Raw genomic sequence first — 7,199 nt, forward strand, 5'->3', positions numbered from 1 at the left:
TCTCTCAGGATTGACAAATCAGCTAGGATCCAATCGAAACCGTAGCTATGATACTGAAATATAAATAGTTGAAATTTCAATGAAGTAAATTGTAATTACAATAAAGATTCCCTTCCTATGATTTTAGCTAAATCCACTTTTCATTTGTTTATTTACAAATGCACCTGGTGACATGAAATAGATACAACTTATGTGAATAGATATATATTCTTACATGTACAGATTTTTATATTTGAACATTGTTTAAGTAAACTGCAGCTATTGAGACCTTTAAAGATTTTAACTTACTGTTTTAATAATAATGTCAAATCACTAAATACCTTAAACATAACCTACAACTATAATAAAGAATAAAAGAAAATTTCCTACATTGTTAGGACCTAAATAGACAGAGCTTGGCACAGATTAATGGATGACTTGGAAGTTTTGTGAGTTTTGTGAGAAATTTCATTGTTTTGGAAGAAGTAAAAAATAATTGCCAAAATAATTTTCAGATATAAAGGCATAATTTATATTTATTTTTGTTTTCATTATTTTACCTGTAATATGTTTTAAAAATTATACTAAACATATTTCATATTTTTTAAATTTATCTTTGAGATTATGATATAATTATATTCCTCCGTTCCCTTTTCTTGCCCCATACCTTCCACATAACCCACCCCACTCTTTTTAAAATCCATGACGTTTGGTTTGGGTAGTTGTTATTGCATGTATTTCCAATTTACATCTGCTAGCAAAGGAAAAAAACACAACTATTTTCAAATGGAAACTTAGTGAGAGCTTTAACTACACTTAAGTCACCCCCACATTCTGCATTAGATGGCCAACACAAAATGAACTCAAAGCACTCTGGGAGACAGAGGCAGGCAGGTCTCTGTGGGTTTGAGGAGAGCCTCATCTACAAAGTGAAGCCAGTACAACCTGGGCTACACAGAGAAACCCTGCTCCTTGTTTCAAAAACAAAAACAAAAAGCCTTACACTATATTTTACACTATTTTGAGTCTTGAACACTTTTTTTTTTCTTACTGGTAGTTTGGTTCTATAGTTTCTGCTTTTATGTTTTATAAGTTTTTATATGTGTGTTCCTTATGTTTGAGCTTTACTTTTTCTGACTCACGTTGTTTGCTTGCTTATTTCTTTGTTTGCTTTCTTGAATTATGTTAATCTTATCTTATAGGTCTAGTACCCACTTGTAAGTGAGTATATACCGTGTGTGGTTGTACATGATTACATTCCCGCCAGCAATGGAAGAGAGATCCCCTTTCTCCACAACCTCTCCAGCATGTGTATTCACTTAAGTTTTTTATCTTAGCCAGTCTTTTAGGTGTAAGGTGAAATCTTGGGGTGGTTTTGATTTACATCTCTATGATGGCTAACGACGTTGAATATCTCTTTAAGTGTTTCTCGGTCATTCTATATTCCTCTACTGAGAATTCTCTGTTTAGCTCTGTGCCTTATTTTTAATTGGATTGCTTGATTTATTGCTTTTTAACTTCTTTAGTTCTTTATATGTTCTGGATATCAGCTCTCTGTCAGATATAGGGTTGGTGAAGGTTCTTTCACAGTCTGTAGGCTATTGTTTTGTTCTGACAACAGTGTCCTTTGCTTTTCAGAAATTTTACAGTTTCATGAGGTCCAATTTATTGATTGTTGCTCTTAGGGTCTGTGCTGTGGTGTTCTGTTCAGGAAGTTCCAGACTCCTATACCCTGCAAAGCTTTTAATCAACATATATGGAGAAAACAAAATATTCCATGACAAAACTAAAGTTAAGCAATATCTACACAGCAAACCAGCCCTATAGAAGATACTAGAAGGAAAACTCCAATCCAACAAAAACAACTCTACCTAAGAAAACATAGGATACAGATAATTTCCTAACAAAAATTAAAAGAGAACAAGCAATGAATCACAGTAACAGCACTAACTCCACAATAAAAGGACGTTCATTGGTGACTATTATCTATCAACATCAATGGACTCAACTCTCCAATAAAAAGACACAGACAACAGCATGGGTATGGAAACAGGATCCAACAGTCTGCTGCATCCAAGAAATGCACCTATACAACAAAGATAAATACTACCTCAGAGTAAAGGGCTGGAAAAACGTTTTTCAAGCAAATGGACCCAGAAAACAAGCTTGAGTAGCTATCCTATCTAATAAAATAGACTTTTAACCAAAATTAATCAAAAAAGATGAGGAGGGTCACTACATTCTCATCAAAGGAAAAATCCACCAAGAGGACATCACAATTGTGAACATCTATGCCCCAAATACAAGAATGTCTACGTTTGTAAATTAAACATTATTAAAGCTTAAATCATACATTGGTCCTAGTACCTTAATAGTGGGAGACTTCAACACCCCACTCTCACCAAGGGGCAGATCATCTAGACAGAGCCAAATAGGGAAATAAAAACACTTACAGAGGCCCTAATTCGAATGGACTTAATAGATGTCTATAGAACTTTTCACCCAAACTCAAAAGTTTTACTTTTGAAGTTGGCATTGGTAATGATAATTAATAACAAAAGGCATCACTGGACTTAAATTTGTCAAATCCAAAGACAAAAAAACCTTCATCTTTATCAACATAATTTCTACCAATCTTGACATTTTCTTTGAATATAGCTCAGTGTTATACAGTTATAATTAATATGTTGGCCTTCTTTCTGACAATTTCTATTGTTACATGTTGTAATTCTTCTAAACTCTTTATCAGTATTTGGGTGAAAATACAGTAACATTTTCAAAATGGAAACATTAACTTAACCAAATATGAAACAAATAGGCAAGCATATCTAGAAGGAAGAAAGTGCTATTTTATATTCTAAAAATAGTTGTATTAAAATTTTTAAATAGTTGCCGACTTATTCTGAGAATCACAGCATGGATATTCACTTATTTGTAAATTATTATTTTTGAGATATAACTTCAGGATTGTTATGAAGTCATGAATATAAGAGATCCTTCTACAAGGTCCTCTAACTCGACTGAGCATAGCTCATATGAACTCAGAGAAATGGAAGCAGCCAGCAAAGGTCCAACACAGGTCTGTACCGGGCATCTGCATATGTATTGTGGCTTCCCATTTAGGATTTTTAGAGTATACCTCAGTGTGTGAATGAGTGACTCTGATTCTTCCACCTGCTTTTGGACTCTTTTCCCACTGTTGGTTTGTTGGTCTGTGATGTGACAGCGTTTGTTTTATTTTACTATATTTTATTGTTAGCTCTTTGAAACCCTTTCTTTTCTAATAAGAGAATGAAGAGAAGTACATCCAATGGGAGGGCAGGCAGGGTGGCACTGGGAGGATTAGGAAGAGAAAAAAAAATGTAATCAGGATATTGCAAAGGAGAAAATGATTCTTTTTAAGATTAAATTGAAGAAAAGGAAACAGAATACATGAAGAAATAAGCAAATTACTTACTGAATGATTTCAAGAGAGAAAGGGAGAGAGAAAGACTCTTCACTTTAGGATGTTGGTTCAGCAATCAGGAGTACTTCCTGCTCTTGAGATAACCTCAGGTCAGGAACTAGGACACATGTTGTGGATGTGAAAATAGTTTAGCTCCAGACCATCTGATACTCTCTTCTGGTCTGTGAGGCCAGCTGCACATACACACACACATACACACACACACACACACACACACACACACACACACACACACATAAAATAAGAATAAAATAAAATACAAGCTTTTCCCATGAAAATATAGCAAGTTTTATATTCTGGAGAGATAGGGCATATTGACAAAGAAGTGTTTTTACAAATATTTTATTAATAATAGAGTTTCTGAACTTTTTATTTTATTAATTTGCTCTCAGTTTTGTTTGTTATTATTAATATTAAGTGGGATCAATGTTCTATATGGAAGGGATAATTCATATAAATATCATGTTTCCACTGTTTGGCTTTTTATTTTATTCGCAGTATGTTACTAGAGTTGATTTTCAGTTATGAAAAGCAGCAGTTAATTTGTGGCCCTGAGAAGTGACTACAGCAACTCTTCATTTTGCAGTTAACAGGAAACCCGAAATAAAATATCTTGTATTTGTCTTTTCTGTTTGAAAGTATTTTTTATTTCTTATCTCTTGGGAAAGCATTTAAGAATTTAACTAGAAAAACAAGGCATACGTTTGAGCACTGCCTCTCAGTTTTCAAGGTGTTTTTTACAAATTTATAAGCCTTCAAGAAATGAATTAAAATTTCAGGGTTCCCACAGCATTGCCCAAACTTAACTTCCCTAGTAAAGTTTCTGTTGCCCATGGAGGTGATTTTAATTTTAAAAGTTTCTCAGATTTCTAAGGCTGCCTTGCGAGGTCTTTTGAAAATGATGCCTGTTGAGGTTAGTTTTAATTTTGATGGATTCATTTTCTTTCTTTCTTTCTTTCTTTCTTTCTTTCTTTCTTTCTTTCTTTCTTTCTTTCTTTCTTTCTTTCTTTCTTCCTTCCTTCCTTCCTTCCTTCCTTCCTTCCTTCCTTCCTTTCTTTCTTTCTTTCTTTCCTTCTTTCTTTTACCTTCATTGTGCGTGAATCTTTAAAGTTATCATTGATTAGTTTGCACTGTAAAATGTTCTTTCACATTAGTGTACTTTTTACAGATTTATATCACATCTATTTATAAAACATGCACCTCCATAGATGTATATGTTAATATATACATGTATGGCTGGTTGTATAATCTGTGAATCCCAGTTTAAAATTAAACATAAAGTGCCTAAAAAACTTTTTTTATTGATCCTGAGTGATTCTCACATCATGCACCCTATTCCAAATCATCTCCCTGTGCCCGCATATCTGAAACACACACACACACACACACACACACACACACACACACACACACAAACTATCACCACCACCTCCACCACCACCACGAACAACAAAACAGAGGACATCTCATCTTGGTAGCTATTGTATGTCATAATATATCACACAGTATATCACTTTCTCCATACATTATCACTTGCAAATATTTATAGAAATGAGTCATTGATATGATTTGAGACCTTTGGGTTCTGTGACACCATCAATATTGGATTGGACCTCCATTAGGACTCCTCTTGGTTATCCTGTTGTTAACCTGTCTCATAGAGATCCTCCAGCTTTGTAACAGCAAGACTGGCTCTTTCCAGTTTTCAACCATTCACAGTTGATACAGATTTGAGGTGGACCATTCAGAGCATTGTATATGGGCCTGGTTGGTAACTTAGCTGGTCAGCCCACTGGCTCTCCTTTATCTGCACCACCACGGCAAACTCTCCGACACTGCTCTGGCCAGGCCACCCAATGCCGCCATTGGCAGGTGACAGGGTCAGCTCTCTTGCTCTCATTCCCTTAGGCACAGCACACCTGCACTGATGCCTAATTTCACTGTGACCTAATTTCACTGTGCAGCCTAGTCATGGTGCAGGGCCCACTCTCTCAAGTGCTGCAAACTGTGGGGGAGGGCTAGCTCTCCCATTCTCATTATCCCAGGTCCACCTGCCATAGCTACAGTAGGTTAAGTGGGTGAAGGGTGACGTGTAGGGGGAGGAGGGGGTATCACCTGTGTGTTTTCCACCAGGGCCACTCTGCTATGCTGCCAAGATGAGGTGCAGGGCCTGCTCCTCCAAGTGCTGCAGCTGGTGAAGGGCAGAACTAACTCTCATGGTCAGAGGTGACGAGGTCCGGCTGCAGAGACAGGGTTCACCTCTGCGACTGTGTCCCCTATTACTCCAGGACAAATGAGTGGTGGAGTCAACTCATGGCCCCAGACCTGGCTGCCCCAGCCCCCAGCCACCAGTTCCAGCTCCAATGTGCTACCTGGACTCATGCTCTTGAATGCTGCCGTCAGTGAGTGATGGAGCCGGCTCTCCAGAGCACAATATCCAGTTAAGGGAGAGTCAGATGTGCGCAGCCCTGTATATCCACATGATACTAAACAGCTACATCCTCATGTTCTTTAGTGGTAATATGAACCACTTAGTAGCGAAGGACTCACACTAGGTCCTCAAGGCCAGCTTGGCCTGGGATTTCATCATGAGATTCCTAGGTGGTAGAATTGGCCACTCGAAACAGACTAAACTTTTTCATCCTCCAGTCTCTTCATAATGTTCAAGTTGCTTCACTTCATTTACCCTACCATCTGATGACCCCATACTCATCATACCTTGTGGTAGCTCCTACTGTAGGCTGGTCACGTGACTAGTGGGTCCCTGGGTGACAACCTTCATCTATGCTGCCTGGCATCCCAGGGAGAGAGAGTGTCAGTGACCGGCCAGTGCCACGGACCGGCCAGTGCCGTGGGCTGGAGGGCAAGTCAGTGGATGGCATGACTATCCACAGTTCTCTGTCTGTCTTCTTCTTTCTGTGCAGCTGTTGCCTGGATGTGATTTTTATGAGTCCTAGGCATAGGACAGCTTTGTCCACCAAGCCAGGCATCAAGCTAGGATGAACAACGAACGGCATTCTGTTCTGCTCCTGACTGATGTAAGAACAGCATCGCAAACCAGCTGTCTCGTAGCCCATTGCTGAGGATTGGGGAACACATTTTAGGATTTTCTTTTCAATAGCACGGTTGAAGTTCCTTGTTTTTGTTTTTTATTTTTTTTTTCAAAATGAAATTTTTCCTGTTTTTGTCACATTTGCTGAAAAATATTTATTTTTCTCTCTGAATTCCTTTGGTATTTTGTAAAACATGTGTTCATATAATGAATTTAAAAAAAAAAAAAAAAAAAAGAGGCCGAGAGTTTGAAGTAGAGCAAGTCTGGGAACATGGAGCAGTTCAGAAGGATGAAAAGGTAAGGGGGATGATGCAATTACATCATAATCTCCAAAAAGTGTTGGTAGTTCTTGTGGAATGTAGACAATTTAACCTTGTGCGTTCACATGCTGACTCATTTACCCCACTATCTGGTTTCAATCACAACATTACATTGTGATGTTTATTTTAAGTATCACTTTTCTCAAATTTCCATAAACGTAAACATGGCACCTTTTGTTCTCTGTGTTGTTAATAAAAACCCACTCAATGCTGAGCAATGGAGAAAATAGGAAGGGCCATCCTGGTCCTGAGGGGAAGAGAAAGAAGCTAGTGGGAGGAGTCAGAGAGGAGAGATCAGGAGGAAAGGACATGGAACCATGAGGAGAGATGAACCAGACCTAAGATATGACTAAAAGCAAGTATAATGTGGGAAATCTGAACG

General features: G+C 37.8%; 1 non-coding gene across 1 annotated transcript; it reads right to left on the reverse strand.

The window, feature by feature from the left end:
• Positions 1-6,389: 6,389 nt before the first annotated feature.
• LOC132648461 (small nucleolar RNA SNORA48) lies at positions 6,390-6,532 on the reverse strand. Its single transcript, XR_009586859.1, has one exon. It is a non-coding gene; the product is annotated as a small nucleolar RNA SNORA48 (small nucleolar RNA).
• Between the last annotated feature and the right edge of the window lie 667 nt (positions 6,533-7,199).

Source organism: Meriones unguiculatus, chromosome 16 (assembly GCF_030254825.1).
Source record: "Meriones unguiculatus strain TT.TT164.6M chromosome 16, Bangor_MerUng_6.1, whole genome shotgun sequence".
NCBI lineage: Eukaryota > Metazoa > Chordata > Mammalia > Rodentia > Muridae > Meriones > Meriones unguiculatus.